This window comes from Zea mays, chromosome 7, assembly GCF_902167145.1.
Source record: "Zea mays cultivar B73 chromosome 7, Zm-B73-REFERENCE-NAM-5.0, whole genome shotgun sequence".
NCBI classification, from domain to species: Eukaryota; Viridiplantae; Streptophyta; class Magnoliopsida; order Poales; family Poaceae; genus Zea; species Zea mays.
Window position 1 is genome coordinate 174995671 of NC_050102.1, and position 21826 is coordinate 175017496.

Consider the following 21826-nt stretch of genomic DNA (forward strand, 5'->3'; position numbering starts at 1 on the left):
CCGACACATGAGGGAGATCACAGATGGGATGGGAGTAGTAGGCAGCGTGTGTTGTGCCCTACCCTGGACCTCGACAGTAGTGCCTGCCTTGGACGTTTTGAGTGAGCCTGGCCTGGCCTGGCTGGCTACTCTGCCTCGCTCGTCACAGCAATCGGCAGGGGTCAGGACACAGGCATGCGGGGAGCGGTGCTCGTTTAGCGTTCAGCGGCGCTGGAAGATGAAGCTTCCAGCGAAGTTTCTCTTCGTCATGCAAGATCTGTGAAACAAAAAAACTCCTAGCAGTACTTATTTGTGGCAACATTGAAACAACGATGGGCAAATGAGACCAACGTGACCTGAACCTGAACCATCCTTGCAGCCTTGCAGGAGTCCAGTAGACGTGGGAACTTGCTTGGTTTAGCAACTCTGCTTCGCCTGTAATGCGCTCACTTTTGAGCTTCGTGGTGGGTGCAGTGCAGTGCACACACCAAGTCAGAGGGTCTGTTAACTGCACGAGTCTAGCTTATTTCTCTCTTTCTGTCAGATCATACAACTTAACAAAAGGTACTCTAGTTCACTTAAGCAAAAAATTGGGCGGATCCAGTAACCCCAAGGGATTAGAACATGCATCCTAGCGGTGCGAATGATCCTAGCTTCTTCTTCTTTTTTGTTCTGTTTTTTTGGGTACCAGCAGCATCTGATGGAACAAGATAATGGTCGTAAACACTTCTGTCAGCCTGGAGCATTAGCGAACCGGAGCGTCCTAGTCCTAGCCTGTATATATCTCGCCGCCAAGTGCAGATCGGAATCCCAATGTTTGAAGAACAAAATTTTGCCGGCCGCCTTTATGCGCTTGCTCTTCCGGCTTGTGGTAGATTCACGACTGGCTCTTGGTTGCGGCGGCGTACCCCCCGGCGGTCAGCTCCGCCACGCCGACACGGAGACCAGCTCGCCACGCTGCTAGTAGAGGCAGAGCGCGCTGCAAGTAAGAGGCAGAGCGCGCCGCCACGCTTCTCCACGCGGAACCCCATCAGCGCCATCCGCTTGAGTAGGGCCTCGGCCTACGACACGGCGAACGTGCTGGCCTGCACCGGCACGAACCCCGCCGATGCGAGCACGGTCCGCCACGGCAGCAATAGCGGCTTGTCCACGGCCGCCGCCGCGCGGTGGCGTGACACCAAGCGCCGCTCCACGTCGGGCTAGACCATGAACCGCTCGATCCTACTGACCGCATCGGCGTCCGCGCCCCCCACGGCGTCGACGGAGTCAAGCAGGACACGCAGGACTGGAACGCCTGTAACAGGTGCGTGGCGAACGACAGCTCCGTGCGGTCGCAGCCGCGGTCCACGGACACCACCACCTTGGCGCCGAGCCGCTTCACGAGGCGGAGCACGACCGGCATTGCGTCCACGTGGGCCTACCCCACGGGGAGGTGGACGGCCACGGCGTCGCCGCTCGTGATGGCCACCAGCTTCGTGGGGTCCAGGGCGTCCACATTGTACGCTGCGAACTGGAGGAACACGCCGAGCTCGCGGGCGAAGCCCGACAGGTTCTCGTGGATGAGGTTCAGCTCCAGAGGGTGGTGTGACGCCGGCGACACCAATGCGGTCACCTTGAGCGTCGCCGCGGGTCAGCGCTGCGCCAGCTCCTACATCAGCGACGCCCACCGCTCGCCCATGCTGATGTCCAGGTCCAAGCACGTGGATGCGGCTGGCGGCCCCGAGCTCGTTCAGCACCGCCTGCACGCAGGTGAGGTGCGCGAACTGGAGCACGGGGGACACCTCGGAGAAGGCCTTGTACACGCCGGCCATCGGGTGGGGTCGCTTCGGCTGCGGCGCCGCGTCCAGGGACGGGTGCGAGCCGAAGAAGGTGGCATGCGGCTGGGGGTGGTGTTGGTGGTAGTGGTGGAGCAGGAAGTTGGGCATGTGGCCGAAGGGCACCAGCTTGGCGTCCTCCATGGCCGACACGAACGACATGGTGGACCCGAACGCCGGCGACATCATGGACGACGTGTGGTCCAGCTCAAGGACCTGCGGGTCCATGACAGACCCCATGGCTGCAGACGCGTCCTCGCCGTCGATGATCCACCTGAGGAAGTGAAAGGGAATTAGGCTTACACCTAGTTCCTAAATAATTTTGGTGGTTGAACTGCCCAACACAAATATTGGACTGACTAGTTTGCTCTAGTGTATAAGTTATACAGGTGCAAAAGGTTCACATCTAGCCAATAAAAAGAAAGTGTTGGATTCAATAAAAGGAGCAAAGGAGCAACCGAGGGCACCCCTGGTCTGGCGCACCGGACTGTCCGGTGTGCCACCGGACAGTGAACAGTACCTGTCCGGTGCACCAGGGGACTCAGACTCAAACTCTTCACCCTCGGGATTTCTCGGAAGCCGGCGCGCTATAATTCACCGGACTGTCCGGTGTGCACCGGACATGTCCGGTGCTCCAAGGAAAGCTCGGCCTCCTGAACTCGCCAGCCTCGGGTTCGCGCGGCAGCCGCTCCGCTATAATTCACCGGACTGTCCGGTGTGCACCGGACTGTCCGGTGTGCCAGCGGAGCAACGGTTCCCTGCGGCGCCAACGGCTCCCTGCGCTGCATTAAATGCGCGCGCAGCGCGCGCAGACGTCAGGGCTGCCCATACCGGCGCACCGGACATCAAACAGTGCATGTCCGGTGTGCACCGGACACCCAGGCGGGCCCACAAGTCAGAAGCTCCAACGGCTAGAATCCAACGGCAACGCTGACGTGGCAGGGGCACCGGACTGTCCGGTGTGCACCGGACTGTCCGGTGCGCCATCGAACAGAAGCCTCCAGCCAACGGTCAAGTTTGGTGGTTGGGGCTATAAATACCCCAACCACCCCACATTCATTGCTATCCAAGTTTTCCACTTCTCAACCACTTACAAGAGCTAGGCATTCAATTCTAGACACATACAAAGAGATCAAATCCTCTCCAATTCCACTCAAGCCCTTAGTGACTAGCGAGAGAGATTTGTCGTGTTCTTTTGAGCTCTTGCGCTTGGATCGCATTCTTTCTTTCTCTTTTGCTCTTGTGATCAACACTCAATTGTAACCGAGGCAAGAGGCACCGATTGTGTGGTGACCCTTGCGGGGAAGTTTTGTTCCCGGTTGATTGAGAAGAAGGAAAGCTCACTCGGTCCGAGGGACCGTTTGAGAGAGGGAAGGGTTGAAAGAGACCCGGCCTTTGTGGCCTCCTCAACGGGGAGTAGGTTTGCAAGAACCGAACCTCGGTAAAACAAATCCACGCGTCACTCTCCTTATTTGCTTGCGATTTGTTTTGCGCCCTCTCTTGCGGACTCATTTATTATTACTAACGCTAACCCCGGCTTGTAGTTGTGTTTATATTTATAAATTTCAGTTTCGCCCTATTCACCCCCCCCTCTAGGCGACTATCAATTGGTATCAGAGCCCGGTTCTTCATTAGAGCCTAACCGCTCGAAGTGATGTCGGGAGATCACGCCAAGAAGGAGATGGAGATCGGCGACGACAAGCCCACTACAAGCCAAGGGAGCACTTCATCTTCATCGGAAGAGTCCCGCACCAAGAGAAGAGAGAAGAAGAAGAAATCCTCCAAGCGGAAGGAGAAAAGATCTTCCTCTTCTCACCATAAGGAGAAGAAGGAAAAATCTTCTCACAAGCCGCATCGGAGTGGGGACAAGCACAAAAGGATGAGGAAGGTGGTCTTCTACGAGACCGACACTTCATCGACCTCCACCTCCGGCTCCGACGCGGCGTCCGTCACTTCTAAACGCCAAGAGCGTAAGAAGTATAGTAAGATCCCCCTACGCTACCCTCGCATTCCTAAACATACACCTTTACTTTCCGTCCCATTAGGCAAACCACCAACTTTTAATGGTGAAGATTATGCTATGTGGAGTAATTTGATGCGATTTCATCTAACCTCTCTCCACAAAAGATTATGGGATGTTGTTGAGTATGGTGTACAGGTACCATCCGTAGGGGATGAGGACTACGACACGGACGAAGTGGCCCAAATCGAGCACTTCAACTCTCAAGCCACAACCATTCTCCTTGCCTCTTTAAGCAAGGAGGAATACAACAAAGTACAAGGGTTGAAGAACGCCAAGGAGATTTGGGACCTACTCAAGACGGCGCATGAGGGTGATGAACTCACCAAGATCACCAAGCGGGAAACGATCGAGGGGGAGTTCGGTCGCTTCCGTCTTCGCCAAGGGGAGGAGCCACAAGACATGTACAACCGGCTCAAGACCTTGGTGAACCAAGTGCGCAACCTCGGGAGCACAAAATGGGATGACCACGAAGTGGTTAAGGTTATTCTGAGAGCCCTTATTTTCCTTAACCCTACTCAAGTACAATTAATTCGTGGCAATCCTAGATATACACAAATGACCCCCGAGGAAGTCATCGGGAATTTTGTTAGTTTTGAATGCATGATTAAGGGCTCCAAGAAGATCAACGAGCTTGATGAGCCTTCCACATCCGAGGCGCAACCCGTGGCCTTCAAGGCAACGGAAGAGGAGTCTACACCAAGTAGACAACCAATTGACGCCTCCAAGCTCGACAACGAGGAGATGGCCCTAATCATCAAAAGCTTCCGGCAAATCCTCAAGCAACGGAAGGGGAAGGACTACAAATCCCGTTCCAAGAAGGTTTGCTACAAGTGTGGTAAGCCCGGTCACTTTATTGCTAAATGTCCATTATCAAGTGACAGTGACAGGGACAACGACAAGAAGGGCAAGAGGAAGGAGAAGAAGAAGTACTACAAGAAGAAGGGCGGCGATGCCCATGTTTGTCGGGAGTGGGACTCCGACGAAAGCTCAAGCGACTCCTCCGACGACGAGGACGCCGCCAACATCGCCGTCACCAAAGGCCTCCTCTTCCCCAACGTCGGCCACAAGTGCCTTATGGCCAAGGACGGCAAAAAGAAGGTAAAATCAAAGTCCTCCACTAAATATGAAACATCTAGTGATGAGGATGATAAAAATGAGGAGGATAACTTGCGTATTCTTTTTGCCAACCTTAACATGGAACAAAAGGAAAAATTAAATGAGCTAATTAGTGCTATCCATGAAAAGGATGATCTCTTGGACTCCCAAGAAGATTTCCTAATCAAGGAAAACAAGAAACATGTTAAGGTTAAAAATGCTTATGCTCTAGAAAGAGAAAAATGTGAAAAATTATCTAGTGAGCTAAGCACTTGCCATGAGATTTTAGACAACCTTAGAAATGAAAATGCTAATTTGTTGGCTAAGGTTGATTCTCATGTTTGCATTGATCCTAGAAATGACGATGTTGATTTGCTTGCTAGGATTGATGAATTGAATGCTTGCATCGCTAGCCTTAGAAATGAGAATGAGAAATTAATTGCTAAGGCTAAGGATTTTGATGTTTGCAATACTACTATTTCTGACCTTAGAACTAAGAATGATTTGTTGCATGCTAAGGTTATTGAATTAAAGTCTTGCAAACCCTCTACATCTACTATTGAGCATGTGTCCATTTGCACTAGATGTAGAGATATTAATGTTGATGCTATCCATGATCACCTTGCCTTAATTAAAAAACAAAATGATCACATAGCACAACTTAATGCTAAAATTAGAGAGCATGACTTAGAAAATGAAAAATTTAAATTGGCTAGAAGCATGCTCTATAATGGGAGACGCCCGGGCATTAAGGACGGCATTGGCTTTCAAAGGGGAGACAATGTCAAAATTAATGCCCCTCCTAAGAACTTATCTAACTTTGTTAAGGGCAAGGCTCCCATGCCTCAGGATAACGAGGGTTACATTTTGTACCCTGCCGGGTATCCTGAGAATAAGATTAAGAAAATTCATTCTAGGAAGTCTCACTCTGGCCCTAATTATGCTTTTATGTATAAGGGTGAAACATCTAGATCTAGGCAACCAACCCATGCCAAGTTGCCTAGAAAGAAAACTATTAATGCATCAAATGATCATGCCATTTCATTTAAAACTTTTGATGCATCTTATGTGTTGACTAGCAAATCTGGCAAGGTAGTTGCCAAAATTGTTGGGGGCAAACACAAGGGCTCCAAGACTTGTGTTTGGGTACCCAAAGTTCTTGTATCTAATGCTAAAGGACCCAAAACCGTTTGGGTACCTAAAACAAAGAACTAAACTTGTTTTGTAGGTTTATGCATCCGGGGGCACAAGTTGGATACTCGACAGCGGGTGCACAAACCACATGACCGGGGAGAAAAGGATGTTCTCCTCATATGAGAAAAACCAGGATCCCCAACGAGCTATCACATTCGGGGATGGAAATCAAGGTTTGGTCAAAGGTTTGGGTAAAATTGCTATATCTCCTGACCATTCTATTTCCAATGTTTTTCTCGTAGATTCATTAGATTACAACTTGCTTTCTGTTTCCCAATTATGTCAAATGGGCTACAACTGTCTTTTTACTGATTTAGGTGTCACTGTCTTTAGAAGAAGTGATGATTCAATAGCATTTAAAGGTGTGTTAGAGAGTCAGCTATACTTAGTAGATTTTGATAGAGCTGAGCTCGACACATGTTTAATTGCTAAGACTAACATGGGTTGGCTCTGGCACCGCCGACTAGCCCATGTTGGGATGAAGAATCTTCATAAGCTTCTAAAGGGAGAGCACATTTTAGGACTAACCAATGTTCATTTTGAGAAAGACAGGATTTGTAGCGCATGCCAAGCAGGGAAGCAAGTTGGCACTCATCATCCACACAAGAACATAATGACGACTGACAGACCACTGGAGCTCCTACACATGGATCTATTCGGCCCGATCGCTTACATAAGCATCGGCGGGAGTAAGTACTGTCTAGTTATTGTGGATGATTATTCTCGCTTCACTTGGGTATTCTTTTTACAGGAAAAATCTCAAACCCAAGAGACCTTAAAAGGATTCTTGAGACGGGCTCAAAATGAGTTCGGCTTAAGGATCAAGAAAATAAGAAGCGACAATGGGACGGAGTTCAAGAACTCTCAAATTGAAAGCTTCCTTGAGGAGGAGGGCATCAAGCATGAGTTCTCTTCTCCCTACACGCCACAACAAAATGGTGTAGTGGAGAGGAAGAATCGAACTCTATTGGACATGGCAAGAACCATGCTTGATGAGTACAAGACACCGGACCGGTTTTGGGCCGAAGCAGTCAATACCGCCTGCTACGCCATCAACCGGTTATATCTTCACCGAATCCTCAAGAAGACATCATATGAACTCCTAACCGGTAAAAAGCCCAACATTTCATATTTTAGAGTTTTTGGTAGCAAATGCTTCATTCTTATTAAAAGAGGTAGAAAATCTAAATTTGCTCCTAAAACTGTAGAAGGCTTTTTACTTGGTTATGACTCAAACACAAGGGCATATAGGGTCTTTAACAAGTCCACTGGACTAGTTGAAGTCTCTTGTGACGTTGTGTTTGATGAAACTAACGGCTCTCAAGTAGAGCAAGTTGATCTTGATGAGATAGGTGAAGAACAGGCTCCATGCATAGCGCTTAGGAACATGTCCATCGGGGATGTGTGTCCTAAGGAATCCGAAGAGCCTCCAAATGCACAAGATCAACCATCCTCCTCCACGCAAGCATCTCCACCAACTCAAAATGAGGATGAGGCTCAAGTTGATGAAGGGCAAAATCAAGAAGATGAGCCACCTCAAGATGATGGCAATGATCAAGGGGGAGATGCAAATGATCAAGAAAAGGAGGATGAGGAAGAACCAAGACCGCCACACCCAAGAGTCCACCAAGCAATCCAACGAGATCACCCCGTCGACACCATCCTCGGCGACATTCATAAGGGGGTAACTACTCGATCTCGGGTTGCTCATTTTTGTGAACATTACTCTTTTGTTTCCTCTATTGAGCCACACAGGGTAGAGGAAGCACTCCAAGATTCGGATTGGGTAGTGGCAATGCAAGAGGAGCTCAACAATTTCACAAGGAATGAGGTATGGCATTTAGTTCCACGTCCTAATCAAAATGTTGTAGGAACCAAGTGGGTCTTCCGCAACAAGCAAGATGAGCATGGTGTGGTGACAAGGAACAAAGCTCGACTCGTGGCCAAAGGGTATTCACAAGTCGAAGGTTTGGATTTTGGTGAAACCTATGCACCCGTAGCTAGGCTTGAGTCAATTCGCATATTATTGGCCTATGCTACTTACCATGGCTTTAAGCTCTATCAAATGGACGTGAAAAGTGCCTTCCTCAATGGACCGATCAAGGAAGAGGTCTACGTTGAGCAACCTCCCGGCTTTGAAGACAGTGAGTACCCTAACCATGTCTATAGGCTCTCTAAGGCGCTTTATGGGCTCAAGCAAGCCCCAAGAGCATGGTATGAATGCCTTAGAGATTTCCTTATTGCTAATGGCTTCAAAGTCGGCAAGGCCGATCCTACACTCTTTACTAAAACTCTTGAAAATGACTTGTTTGTATGCCAAATTTATGTTGATGATATTATATTTGGGTCTACTAACGAGTCTACATGTGAAGAGTTTAGTAGGATCATGACACAGAAATTCGAGATGTCGATGATGGGGGAGTTGAAGTATTTTCTAGGATTCCAAGTCAAGCAACTCCAAGAGGGCACCTTCATTTGCCAAACAAAGTACACTCAAGACATTCTAACCAAGTTTGGGATGAAGGATGCCAAACCCATCAAGACACCCATGGGAACTAATGGGCATCTCGACCTCGACACGGGAGGTAAGTCCGTGGATCAAAAGGTATACCGGTCGATGATTGGTTCATTGCTTTATTTATGTGCATCTCGACCGGACATTATGCTTTCCGTTTGCATGTGTGCAAGATTCCAATCCGACCCTAAGGAATCCCACCTTACGGCCGTAAAACGAATCTTGAGATATTTGGCTTATACTCCTAAGTTTGGGCTTTGGTACCCTAGGGGATCCACATTTGATTTAATTGGTTATTCGGATGCCGATTGGGCGGGGTGCAAAATCAATAGGAAGAGCACATCGGGGACTTGCCAGTTCTTGGGAAGATCCTTGGTGTCTTGGGCTTCAAAGAAGCAAAATTCGGTCGCTCTTTCCACCGCCGAAGCCGAGTACATTGCCGCAGGACATTGTTGCGCGCAATTGCTTTGGATGAGGCAAACCCTGCGGGACTACGGTTACAAATTAACCAAGGTCCCTTTGCTATGTGATAATGAGAGTGCAATCAAAATGGCCGACAATCCCGTCGAGCATAGCCGCACTAAGCACATAGCCATTCGGTATCATTTTCTTAGGGATCACCAACAAAAGGGGGATATCGAGATTTCTTACATTAATACTAAAGATCAATTAGCCGATATCTTTACCAAGCCACTTGATGAACAATCTTTTACCAGACTTAGGCATGAGCTCAATATTCTTGATTCTAGAAATTTCTTTTGCTAAACTTGCACACATAGCTCATTTGAATACCTTTGATCATATCTCTTTTATATGCTATGACTAATGTGTTTTCAAGTTTATTTCAAACCAAGTCATAGGCATATTGAAAGGGAATTGGAGTCTTCGGCGAAGACAAAGGCTTCCACTCCGTAACTCATACTTCGCCATCACTCCGAGCAACTCTCTCATCTTTGGGGGAGAAATGAGCATCAAGGAAAAGGACTTCATCCATGGGGGAGAGAGTAAAAGCTCAAACGCAAAAGGACTTCGTCTTTGGTATAATCTTAACTCACCTATTTATGACCAAAGGGGAAGATTGCACTTACAGGGCTCTAATAATTCCGTTTTTGGCGATTCATGCCAAAAAGGGGGAGAAATGAGCCCAAAGCAAAAGGACCGCACCACCACCACAAAATTCAAAAACTTAGTGCTTTCCAAAAAGTCTTTATCATTTGGTATTCTATTATGTTCAAAAGGGGGAGAAAGTAGTATTTCAAAAATGGTATATCAAAACCCTCTTGAACACTAAGAGGTGGATCTCTTTTAGGGGGAGTTTTGTTTAGTCAAAGGAAAAGCATTTGAAACAGGGGGAGGAAATTTCAAATCTTGAAAATGCTTTGCAAACTCTTATTCATGTACCTTTGACTATTTGCAAAAGATCTTTGAAATGGATTTACAAAAAGAATTTGCAAAAACAAAACATGTGGTGCAAACGTGGTCCAAAATGTTATATAAGAAAGAAACATTCCTTGCATATCTTGTGAGTAGTTATATTGGCTCAATTCCAAGCAACCTTTACACTTACATTATGCAAACTAGTTCAATTATGCACTTCTACATTTGCTTTGGTTTGTGTTGGCATCAATCACCAAAAAGGGGGAGATTGAAAGGGAATTAGGCTTACACCTAGTTCCTAAATAATTTTGGTGGTTGAACTGCCCAACACAAATATTGGACTGACTAGTTTGCTCTAGTGTATAAGTTATACAGGTGCAAAAGGTTCACATCTAGCCAATAAAAAGAAAGTGTTGGATTCAATAAAAGGAGCAAAGGAGCAACCGAGGGCACCCCTGGTCTGGCGCACCGGACTGTCCGGTGTGCCACCGGACAGTGAACAGTACCTGTCCGGTGCACCAGGGGACTCAGACTCAAACTCTTCACCCTCGGGATTTCTCGGAAGCCGGCGCGCTATAATTCACCGGACTGTCCGGTGTGCACCGGACATGTCCGGTGCTCCAAGGAAAGCTCGGCCTCCTGAACTCGCCAGCCTCGGGTTCGCGCGGCAGCCGCTCCGCTATAATTCACCGGACTGTCCGGTGTGCACCTGATAGTCGCCTAGAGGGGGGGGTGAATAGGGCGAAACTGAAATTTATAAATATAAACACAACTACAAGCCGGGGTTAGCGTTAGTAATAATAAATGAGTCCGCAAGAGAGGGCGCAAAACAAATCGCAAGCAAATAAGGAGAGTGACGCGTGGATTTGTTTTACCGAGGTTCGGTTCTTGCAAACCTACTCCCCGTTGAGGAGGCCACAAAGGCCGGGTCTCTTTCAACCCTTCCCTCTCTCAAACGGTCCCTCGGACCGAGTGAGCTTTCCTTCTTCTCAATCAACCGGGAACAAAACTTCCCCGCAAGGGTCACCACACAATCGGTGCCTCTTGCCTCGGTTACAATTGAGTGTTGATCACAAGAGCAAAAGAGAAAGAAAGAATGCGATCCAAGCGCAAGAGCTCAAAAGAACACGGCAAATCTCTCTCGCTAGTCACTAAGGGCTTGAGTGGAATTGGAGAGGATTTGATCTCTTTGTATGTGTCTAGAATTGAATGCCTAGCTCTTGTAAGTGGTTGAGAAGTGGAAAACTTGGATGGCAATGAATGTGGGGTGGTTGGGGTATTTATAGCCCCAACCACCAAACTTGACCGTTGGCTGGAGGCTTCTGTTCGATGGCGCACCGGACAGTCCGGTGCACACCGGACAGTCCGGTGCCCCTGCCACGTCAGCGTTGCCGTTGGATTCTAGCCGTTGGAGCTTCTGACTTGTGGGCCCGCCTGGGTGTCCGGTGCACACCGGACATGCACTGTTTGATGTCCGGTGCGCCGGTATGGGCAGCCCTGACGTCTGCGCGCGCTGCGCGCGCATTTAATGCAGCGCAGGGAGCCGTTGGCGCCGCAGGGAACCGTTGCTCCGCTGGCACACCGGACAGTCCGGTGCACACCGGACAGTCCGGTGAATTATAGCGGAGCGGCTGCCGCGCGAACCCGAGGCTGGCGAGTTCAGGAGGCCGAGCTTTCCTTGGAGCACCGGACATGTCCGGTGCACACCGGACAGTCCGGTGAATTATAGCGCGCCGGCTTCCGAGAAATCCCGAGGGTGAAGAGTTTGAGTCTGAGTCCCCTGGTGCACCGGACAGGTACTGTTCACTGTCCGGTGGCACACCGGACAGTCCGGTGCGCCAGACCAGGGGTGCCCTCGGTTGCCCCTTTGCTCCTTTTATTGAATCCAACACTTTCTTTTTATTGGCTAGATGTGAACCTTTTGCACCTGTATAACTTATACACTAGAGCAAACTAGTCAGTCCAATATTTGTGTTGGGCAGTTCAACCACCAAAATTATTTAGGAACTAGGTGTAAGCCTAATTCCCTTTCAATCTCCCCCTTTTTGGTGATTGATGCCAACACAAACCAAAGCAAATGTAGAAGTGCATAATTGAACTAGTTTGCATAATGTAAGTGTAAAGGTTGCTTGGAATTGAGCCAATATAACTACTCACAAGATATGCAAGGAATGTTTCTTTCTTATTTAACATTTTGGACCACGATTGCACCACTTGTTTAGTTTTTGCAAAACCTTTTGTAAATCCTTTTCATAGATCTTTTGCAAATAGTCAAAGGTAAATAAATAAGAGTTTGCAAAAAGCATTTTCAAGATTTGAAATTTCCTCCCCCTGTTTCAAATGCTTTTCCTTTGACTAAACAAAACTCCCCCTAAAAGAGATCCACCTCTTAGTGTTCAAGAGGGTTTTGATATACCATTTTTGAAATACTACTTTCTCCCCCTTTTGAACACAATAGGATATCAATTGAAAAATATTCAATACTTAAGTTTTTGAAATTGGTGGTGGTGCGGTCCTTTTGCTTTGGGCTCTTACTTTCTCCCCCTTTGGCATGAATCGCCAAAAACGGAAGCATTAGAGCCCTCTAAGTGTTTCCTTCCCTTTGGGTCATAAATAAATGAGTTAAGATTATACCAAAGACGAAGTCCTTTTGCGTTTGAGCTTTTACTCTCTCCCCCAAGGATGAAGTCCTTTTCCTTGATGCTCATTTCTCCCCCAAAGAAGAGAGAGTTGCTCGGAGTGGTGGCGAAGTATGAGTTACGGAGTGGAAGCCTTTGTCTTCGCCGAAGACTCCAATTCCCTTTCAATATACCTATGACTTGGTTTGAAATAGACTTGAAAACACATTAGTCATAGCATATAGAAGAGATATGATCAAAGGTATTCAAATGAGCTATGTGTGCAAGCTTAGCAAAAGAAATTTCTAGAATCAAGAATATTGAGCTCATGCCTAAGTCTGGTAAAAGATTGTTCATCAAGTGGCTTGGTAAAGATATCGGCTAATTGATCTTTAGTATTAATGTAAGAAATCTCGATATCCCCCTTTTGTTGGTGATCCCTAAGAAAATGATACCGAATGGCTATGTGCTTAGTGCGGCTATGCTCGACGGGATTGTCGGCCATTTTGATTGCACTCTCATTATCACATAGCAAAGGGACTTTGGTTAATTTGTAACCGTAGTCCCGCAGGGTTTGCCTCATCCAAAGCAATTGCGCGCAACAGTGACCTGCGGCAATATACTCAGCTTCGGCGGTGGAAAGAGCGACCGAATTCTGCTTCTTTGAAGCCCATGACACCAAGGATCTTCCCAAGAACTGGCAAGTCCCCGATGTGCTCTTCCTATTGATCTTACACCCCGCCCAATCGGCATCAGAATAACCAATCAAATCAAAAGTGGATCCTCGAGGGTACCAAAGCCCAAACTTAGGAGTATAAGCCAAATATCTCAAGATTCGTTTTACGGCCGTAAGGTGTGATTCCTTAGGGTCGGCTTGAAATCTTGCACACATGCAAACGGAAAGCATAATGTCCGGTCGAGATGCACATAAATAAAGCAATGAACCAATCATCGACCGGTATACCTTTTGATCCACGGACTTACCTCCCGTGTCGAGGTCGAGATGCCCATTTGTTCCCATGGGTGTCTTGATGGGCTTGGCATCCTTCATCCCAAACTTGGTTAGAATGTCTTGAGTGTACTTCGTTTGGCTGATGAAGGTGCCCTCTTGGAGTTGCTTTACTTGAAATCCTAGAAAATACTTCAACTCCCCCATCATTGACATCTCGAATTTCTGTGTCATGATCCTACTAAACTCTTCACATGTAGACTCGTTAGTAGACCCAAATATAATATCATCAACATAAATTTGGCATACAAACAAGTCATTTTCAAGAGTTTTAGTAAAGAGTGTAGGATCGGCCTTTCCGACTTTGAATCCATTTGCAATAAGAAAATCTCTAAGGCATTCATACCATGCTCTTGGGGCTTGCTTGAGCCCATAAAGCGCCTTAGAGAGCTTATAGACATGGTTAGGATACTCACTGTCTTCAAAGCCGGGAGGTTGCTCAACATAGACTTCTTCCTTGATTGGTCCATTGAGGAAGGCACTTTTCACGTCCATTTGATAAAGCTTAAAGCCATGGTAAGTAGCATAGGCCAATAATATGCGAATTGACTCAAGCCTAGCTACGGGTGCATAGGTTTCACCAAAATCCAAACCTTCGACTTGTGAATACCCTTTGGCCACGAGTCGAGCTTTGTTCCTTGTCACCACACCATGCTCATCTTGCTTGTTGCGGAAGACCCATTTGGTTCCTACAACATTTTGGTTAGGACGCGGAACTAAATGCCATACCTCATTCCTCGTGAAATTGTGGAGCTCCTCTTGCATCGCCACCACCCAATCCGAATCTTGGAGAGCTTCCTCTACCCTGTGTGGCTCAATAGAGGAAACAAAAGAGTAATGTTCACAAAAATGAGCAACCCGAGATCGAGTAGTTACCCCCTTATGAATGTCGCCGAGGATGGTGTCGACGGGGTGATCTCGTTGGATTGCTTGGTGGACTCTTGGGTGTGGCGGTCTTGGTTCTTCCTCATCCTCCTTTTCTTGATCATTTGTATCTCCCCCTTGATCATTGCTATTATCTTGAGGTGGCTCGTCTTCTTGATTTTGCTCTTCATCATTTTGAGCCTCATCCTCATTTTGAGTTGGTGGAGATGCTTGCATGGAGGAGGATGGTTGATCTTGTGCATTTGGAGGCTCTTCGGATTCCCTAGGACACACATCCCCAATGGACATGTTCCTAAGCGCTATGCATGGAGCCTGTTCTTCACCTATCTCATCAAGATCAACTTGCTCTACTTGAGAGCCGTTAGTTTCATCAAACACAACGTCACAAGAGACTTCAACTAGTCCAGTGGACTTGTTAAAGACCCTATATGCCCTTGTGTTTGAGTCATAACCAAGTAAAAAGCCTTCTACAGTTTTAGGAGCAAATTTAGATTTTCTACCTCTTTTAATAAGAATGAAGCATTTGCTACCAAAAACTCTAAAATATGAAATGTTGGGCTTTTTACCGGTTAGGAGTTCATATGATGTCTTCTTGAGGATTCGGTGAAGATATAACCGGTTGATGGCGTAGCAGGCGGTATTGACTGCTTCGGCCCAAAACCGGTCCGGTGTCTTGTACTCATCAAGCATGGTTCTTGCCATGTCCAATAGAGTTCGATTCTTCCTCTCCACTACACCATTTTGTTGTGGCGTGTAGGGAGAAGAGAACTCATGCTTGATGCCCTCCTCCTCAAGGAAGCTTTCAATTTGAGAGTTCTTGAACTCCGTCCCATTGTCGCTTCTTATTTTCTTGATCCTTAAGCCGAACTCATTTTGAGCCCGTCTCAAGAATCCTTTTAAGGTCTCTTGGGTTTGAGATTTTTCCTGTAAAAAGAATACCCAAGTGAAGCGAGAATAATCATCCACAATAACTAGACAGTACTTACTCCCGCCGATGCTTATGTAAGCGATCGGGCCGAATAGATCCATGTGTAGGAGCTCCAGTGGTCTGTCAGTCGTCATTATGTTCTTGTGTGGATGATGAGTGCCAACTTGCTTCCCTGCTTGGCATGCGCTACAAATCCTGTCTTTCTCAAAATGAACATTGGTTAGTCCTAAAATGTGCTCTCCCTTTAGAAGCTTATGAAGATTCTTCATCCCAACATGGGCTAGTCGGCGGTGCCAGAGCCAACCCATGTTAGTCTTAGCAATTAAACATGTGTCGAGCTCAGCTCTATCAAAATCTACTAAGTATAGCTGACTCTCTAACACACCTTTAAATGCTATTGAATCATCACTTCTTCTAAAGACAGTGACACCTAAATCAGTAAAAAGACAGTTGTAGCCCATTTGACATAATTGGGAAACAGAAAGCAAGTTGTAATCTAATGAATCTACGAGAAAAACATTGGAAATAGAATGGTCAGGAGATATAGCAATTTTACCCAAACCTTTGACCAAACCTTGATTTCCATCCCCGAATGTGATAGCTCGTTGGGGATCCTGGTTTTTCTCATATGAGGAGAACATCCTTTTCTCCCCGGTCATGTGGTTTGTGCACCCGCTGTCGAGTATCCAACTTGTGCCCCCGGATGCATAAACCTACAAAACAAGTTTAGTTCTTTGTTTTAGGTACCCAAACGGTTTTGGGTCCTTTAGCATTAGATACAAGAACTTTGGGTACCCAAACACAAGTCTTGGAGCCCTTGTGTTTGCCCCCAACAATTTTGGCAACTACCTTGCCAGATTTGCTAGTCAACACATAAGATGCATCAAAAGTTTTAAATGAAATGGCATGATCATTTGATGCATTAATAGTTTTCTTTCTAGGCAACTTGGCATGGGTTGGTTGCCTAGATCTAGATGTTTCACCCTTATACATAAAAGCATAATTAGGGCCAGAGTGAGACTTCCTAGAATGAATTTTCTTAATCTTATTCTCAGGATACCCGGCAGGGTACAAAATGTAACCCTCGTTATCCTGAGGCATGGGAGCCTTGCCCTTAACAAAGTTAGATAAGTTCTTAGGAGGGGCATTAATTTTGACATTGTCTCCCCTTTGAAAGCCAATGCCGTCCTTAATGCCCGGGCGTCTCCCATTATAGAGCATGCTTCTAGCCAATTTAAATTTTTCATTTTCTAAGTCATGCTCTCTAATTTTAGCATTAAGTTGTGCTATGTGATCATTTTGTTTTTTAATTAAGGCAAGGTGATCATGGATAGCATCAACATTAATATCTCTACATCTAGTGCAAATGGACACATGCTCAATAGTAGATGTAGAGGGTTTGCAAGACTTTAATTCAATAACCTTAGCATGCAACAAATCATTCTTAGTTCTAAGGTCAGAAATAGTAGTATTGCAAACATCAAAATCCTTAGCCTTAGCAATTAATTTCTCATTCTCATTTCTAAGGCTAGCGATGCAAGCATTCAATTCATCAATCCTAGCAAGCAAATCAACATCGTCATTTCTAGGATCAATGCAAACATGAGAATCAACCTTAGCCAACAAATTAGCATTTTCATTTCTAAGGTTGTCTAAAATCTCATGGCAAGTGCTTAGCTCACTAGATAATTTTTCACATTTTTCTCTTTCTAGAGCATAAGCATTTTTAACCTTAACATGTTTCTTGTTTTCCTTGATTAGGAAATCTTCTTGGGAGTCCAAGAGATCATCCTTTTCATGGATAGCACTAATTAGCTCATTTAATTTTTCCTTTTGTTCCATGTTAAGGTTGGCAAAAAGAATACGCAAGTTATCCTCCTCATTTTTATCATCCTCATCACTAGATGTTTCATATTTAGTGGAGGACTTTGATTTTACCTTCTTTTTGCCGTCCTTGGCCATAAGGCACTTGTGGCCGACGTTGGGGAAGAGGAGGCCTTTGGTGACGGCGATGTTGGCGGCGTCCTCGTCGTCGGAGGAGTCGCTTGAGCTTTCGTCGGAGTCCCACTCCCGACAAACATGGGCATCGCCGCCCTTCTTCTTGTAGTACTTCTTCTTCTCCTTCCTCTTGCCCTTCTTGTCGTTGTCCCTGTCACTGTCACTTGATAATGGACATTTAGCAATAAAGTGACCGGGCTTACCACACTTGTAGCAAACCTTCTTGGAACGGGATTTGTAGTCCTTCCCCTTCCGTTGCTTGAGGATTTGCCGGAAGCTTTTGATGATTAGGGCCATCTCCTCGTTGTCGAGCTTGGAGGCGTCAATTGGTTGTCTACTTGGTGTAGACTCCTCTTCCGTTGCCTTGAAGGCCACGGGTTGCGCCTCGGATGTGGAAGGCTCATCAAGCTCGTTGATCTTCTTGGAGCCCTTAATCATGCATTCAAAACTAACAAAATTCCCGATGACTTCCTCGGGGGTCATTTGTGTATATCTAGGATTGCCACGAATTAATTGTACTTGAGTAGGGTTAAGGAAAATAAGGGCTCTCAGAATAACCTTAACCACTTCGTGGTCATCCCATTTTGTGCTCCCGAGGTTGCGCACTTGGTTCACCAAGGTCTTGAGCCGGTTGTACATGTCTTGTGGCTCCTCCCCTTGGCGAAGACGGAAGCGACCGAGCTCCCCCTCGATCGTTTCCCGCTTGGTGATCTTGGTGAGTTCATCACCCTCATGCGCCGTCTTGAGTAGGTCCCAAATCTCCTTGGCGTTCTTCAACCCTTGTACTTTGTTGTATTCCTCCTTGCTTAAAGAGGCAAGGAGAATGGTTGTGGCTTGAGAGTTGAAGTGCTCGATTTGGGCCACTTCGTCCGTGTCGTAGTCCTCATCCCCTACGGATGGTACCTGTACACCATACTCAACAACATCCCATAATCTTTTGTGGAGAGAGGTTAGATGAAATCGCATCAAATTACTCCACATAGCATAATCTTCACCATTAAAAGTTGGTGGTTTGCCTAATGGGACGGAAAGTAAAGGTGTATGTTTAGGAATGCGAGGGTAGCGTAGGGGGATCTTACTATACTTCTTACGCTCTTGGCGTTTAGAAGTGACGGACGCCGCGTCGGAGCCGGAGGTGGAGGTCGATGAAGTGTCGGTCTCGTAGAAGACCACCTTCCTCATCCTTTTGTGCTTGTCCCCACTCCGATGCGGCTTGTGAGAAGATTTTTCCTTCTTCTCCTTATGGTGAGAAGAGGAAGATCTTTTCTCCTTCCGCTTGGAGGATTTCTTCTTCTTCTCTCTTCTCTTGGTGCGGGACTCTTCCGATGAAGATGAAGTGCTCCCTTGGCTTGTAGTGGGCTTGTCGTCGCCGATCTCCATCTCCTTCTTGGCGTGATCTCCCGACATCACTTCGAGCGGTTAGGCTCTAATGAAGAACCGGGCTCCGATACCAATTGATAGTCGCCTAGAGGGGGGGGTGAATAGGGCGAAACTGAAATTTATAAATATAAACACAACTACAAGCCGGGGTTAGCGTTAGTAATAATAAATGAGTCCGCAAGAGAGGGCGCAAAACAAATCGCAAGCAAATAAGGAGAGTGACGCGTGGATTTGTTTTACCGAGGTTCGGTTCTTGCAAACCTACTCCCCGTTGAGGAGGCCACAAAGGCCGGGTCTCTTTCAACCCTTCCCTCTCTCAAACGGTCCCTCGGACCGAGTGAGCTTTCCTTCTTCTCAATCAACCGGGAACAAAACTTCCCCGCAAGGGTCACCACACAATCGGTGCCTCTTGCCTCGGTTACAATTGAGTGTTGATCACAAGAGCAAAAGAGAAAGAAAGAATGCGATCCAAGCGCAAGAGCTCAAAAGAACACGGCAAATCTCTCTCGCTAGTCACTAAGGGCTTGAGTGGAATTGGAGAGGATTTGATCTCTTTGTATGTGTCTAGAATTGAATGCCTAGCTCTTGTAAGTGGTTGAGAAGTGGAAAACTTGGATGGCAATGAATGTGGGGTGGTTGGGGTATTTATAGCCCCAACCACCAAACTTGACCGTTGGCTGGAGGCTTCTGTTCGATGGCGCACCGGACAGTCCGGTGCACACCGGACAGTCCGGTGCCCCTGCCACGTCAGCGTTGCCGTTGGATTCTAGCCGTTGGAGCTTCTGACTTGTGGGCCCGCCTGGGTGTCCGGTGCACACCGGACATGCACTGTTTGATGTCCGGTGCGCCGGTATGGGCAGCCCTGACGTCTGCGCGCGCTGCGCGCGCATTTAATGCAGCGCAGGGAGCCGTTGGCGCCGCAGGGAACCGTTGCTCCGCTGGCACACCGGACAGTCCGGTGCACACCGGACAGTCCGGTGAATTATAGCGGAGCGGCTGCCGCGCGAACCCGAGGCTGGCGAGTTCAGGAGGCCGAGCTTTCCTTGGAGCACCGGACATGTCCGGTGCACACCGGACAGTCCGGTGAATTATAGCGCGCCGGCTTCCGAGAAATCCCGAGGGTGAAGAGTTTGAGTCTGAGTCCCCTGGTGCACCGGACAGGTACTGTTCACTGTCCGGTGGCACACCGGACAGTCCGGTGCGCCAGACCAGGGGTGCCCTCGGTTGCCCCTTTGCTCCTTTTATTGAATCCAACACTTTCTTTTTATTGGCTAGATGTGAACCTTTTGCACCTGTATAACTTATACACTAGAGCAAACTAGTCAGTCCAATATTTGTGTTGGGCAGTTCAACCACCAAAATTATTTAGGAACTAGGTGTAAGCCTAATTCCCTTTCAGCACCGGACTGTCCGGTGTGCCAGCGGAGCAACGGTTCCCTGCGGCGCCAACGGCTCCCTGCGCTGCATTAAATGCGCGCGCAGCGCGCGCAGACGTCAGGGCTGCCCATACCGGCGCACCGGACATCAAACAGTGCATGTCCGGTGTGCACCGGACACCCAGGCGGGCCCACAAGTCAGAAGCTCCAACGGCTAGAATCCAACGGCAACGCTGACGTGGCAGGGGCACCGGACTGTCCGGTGTGCACCGGACTGTCCGGTGCGCCATCGAACAGAAGCCTCCAGCCAACGGTCAAGTTTGGTGGTTGGGGCTATAAATACCCCAACCACCCCACATTCATTGCTATCCAAGTTTTCCACTTCTCAACCACTTACAAGAGCTAGGCATTCAATTCTAGACACATACAAAGAGATCAAATCCTCTCCAATTCCACTCAAGCCCTTAGTGACTAGCGAGAGAGATTTGCCGTGTTCTTTTGAGCTCTTGCGCTTGGATCGCATTCTTTCTTTCTCTTTTGCTCTTGTGATCAACACTCAATTGTAACCGAGGCAAGAGGCACCGATTGTGTGGTGACCCTTGCGGGGAAGTTTTGTTCCCGGTTGATTGAGAAGAAGGAAAGCTCACTCGGTCCGAGGGACCGTTTGAGAGAGGGAAGGGTTGAAAGAGACCCGGCCTTTGTGGCCTCCTCAACGGGGAGTAGGTTTGCAAGAACCGAACCTCGGTAAAACAAATCCACGCGTCACTCTCCTTATTTGCTTGCGATTTGTTTTGCGCCCTCTCTTGCGGACTCATTTATTATTACTAACGCTAACCCCGGCTTGTAGTTGTGTTTATATTTATAAATTTCAGTTTCGCCCTATTCACCCCCCCCTCTAGGCGACTATCAGGAAGGTGTGGTCGGGGGCGAGCCCCGGCGGCGTCGGCGGCGTCCCACCCCTCGCCGGCGCCAAGGCCCATGTCAAGCGGCGTGAGCTGCCACTCCTCCGCCCCTCCTCCACCTGGCCATGCCGCCACCACCGGCGGCGGGGAGACGTTCTTGGCGTTAGCACCGGCGAGGACTGCCACACCGGCGGGGAGGGAGTGGCGAACTGAAGCGGGGCTGGTGGTCGGAGGCCATGGCCGAGGGTGATGCTGACTGGTGGAATGGGCCAGGGTCGACGACGGGAACAAGGACCCGACAGAGAGGTCGGGAGGACAGGGGTGGGAGCGGCGGGGCCATGGGGATATCACGAGCGGGCCAAGGATTGGGAGGATAGTGGAGGCCGCAGAGGATCCCTAGAATGGCGCCTTCCATCGACGGAGCGCGAGCGTGGGGCGATGATGGCGGCGGCAGGGATGGAGAGTCGTCCCTGGAATGACGCGGCCGAGATTCTAGGAGGGGAGCGCCGAGAGGCAGAACGATGGCACATGTGCACGCCTACAATAGACTCTTATAGAGTAGTAGGGATTTCTACGGTGGGGAAGGACCTCCCCACCACTAATATAATCGCTGTCAGACAATAAAATCCAGGCACCCCTGTCCCTGTCCATCGCTCTAGACCCATCCATCTCAGCTCGGAACAATCAACCACGTGAGTAGACGTGACGTGACTGCATATGTTTTAGCGTGGAA

General features: G+C 48.0%; 1 pseudogene; it reads right to left on the bottom strand.

Annotated features, from left to right (window-relative positions):
- Window positions 1-897: 897 nt before the first annotated feature.
- Window positions 898-21508, bottom strand: LOC103634397 (scarecrow-like protein 6; annotated as a pseudogene).
- Window positions 21509-21826: the final 318 nt, after the last annotated feature.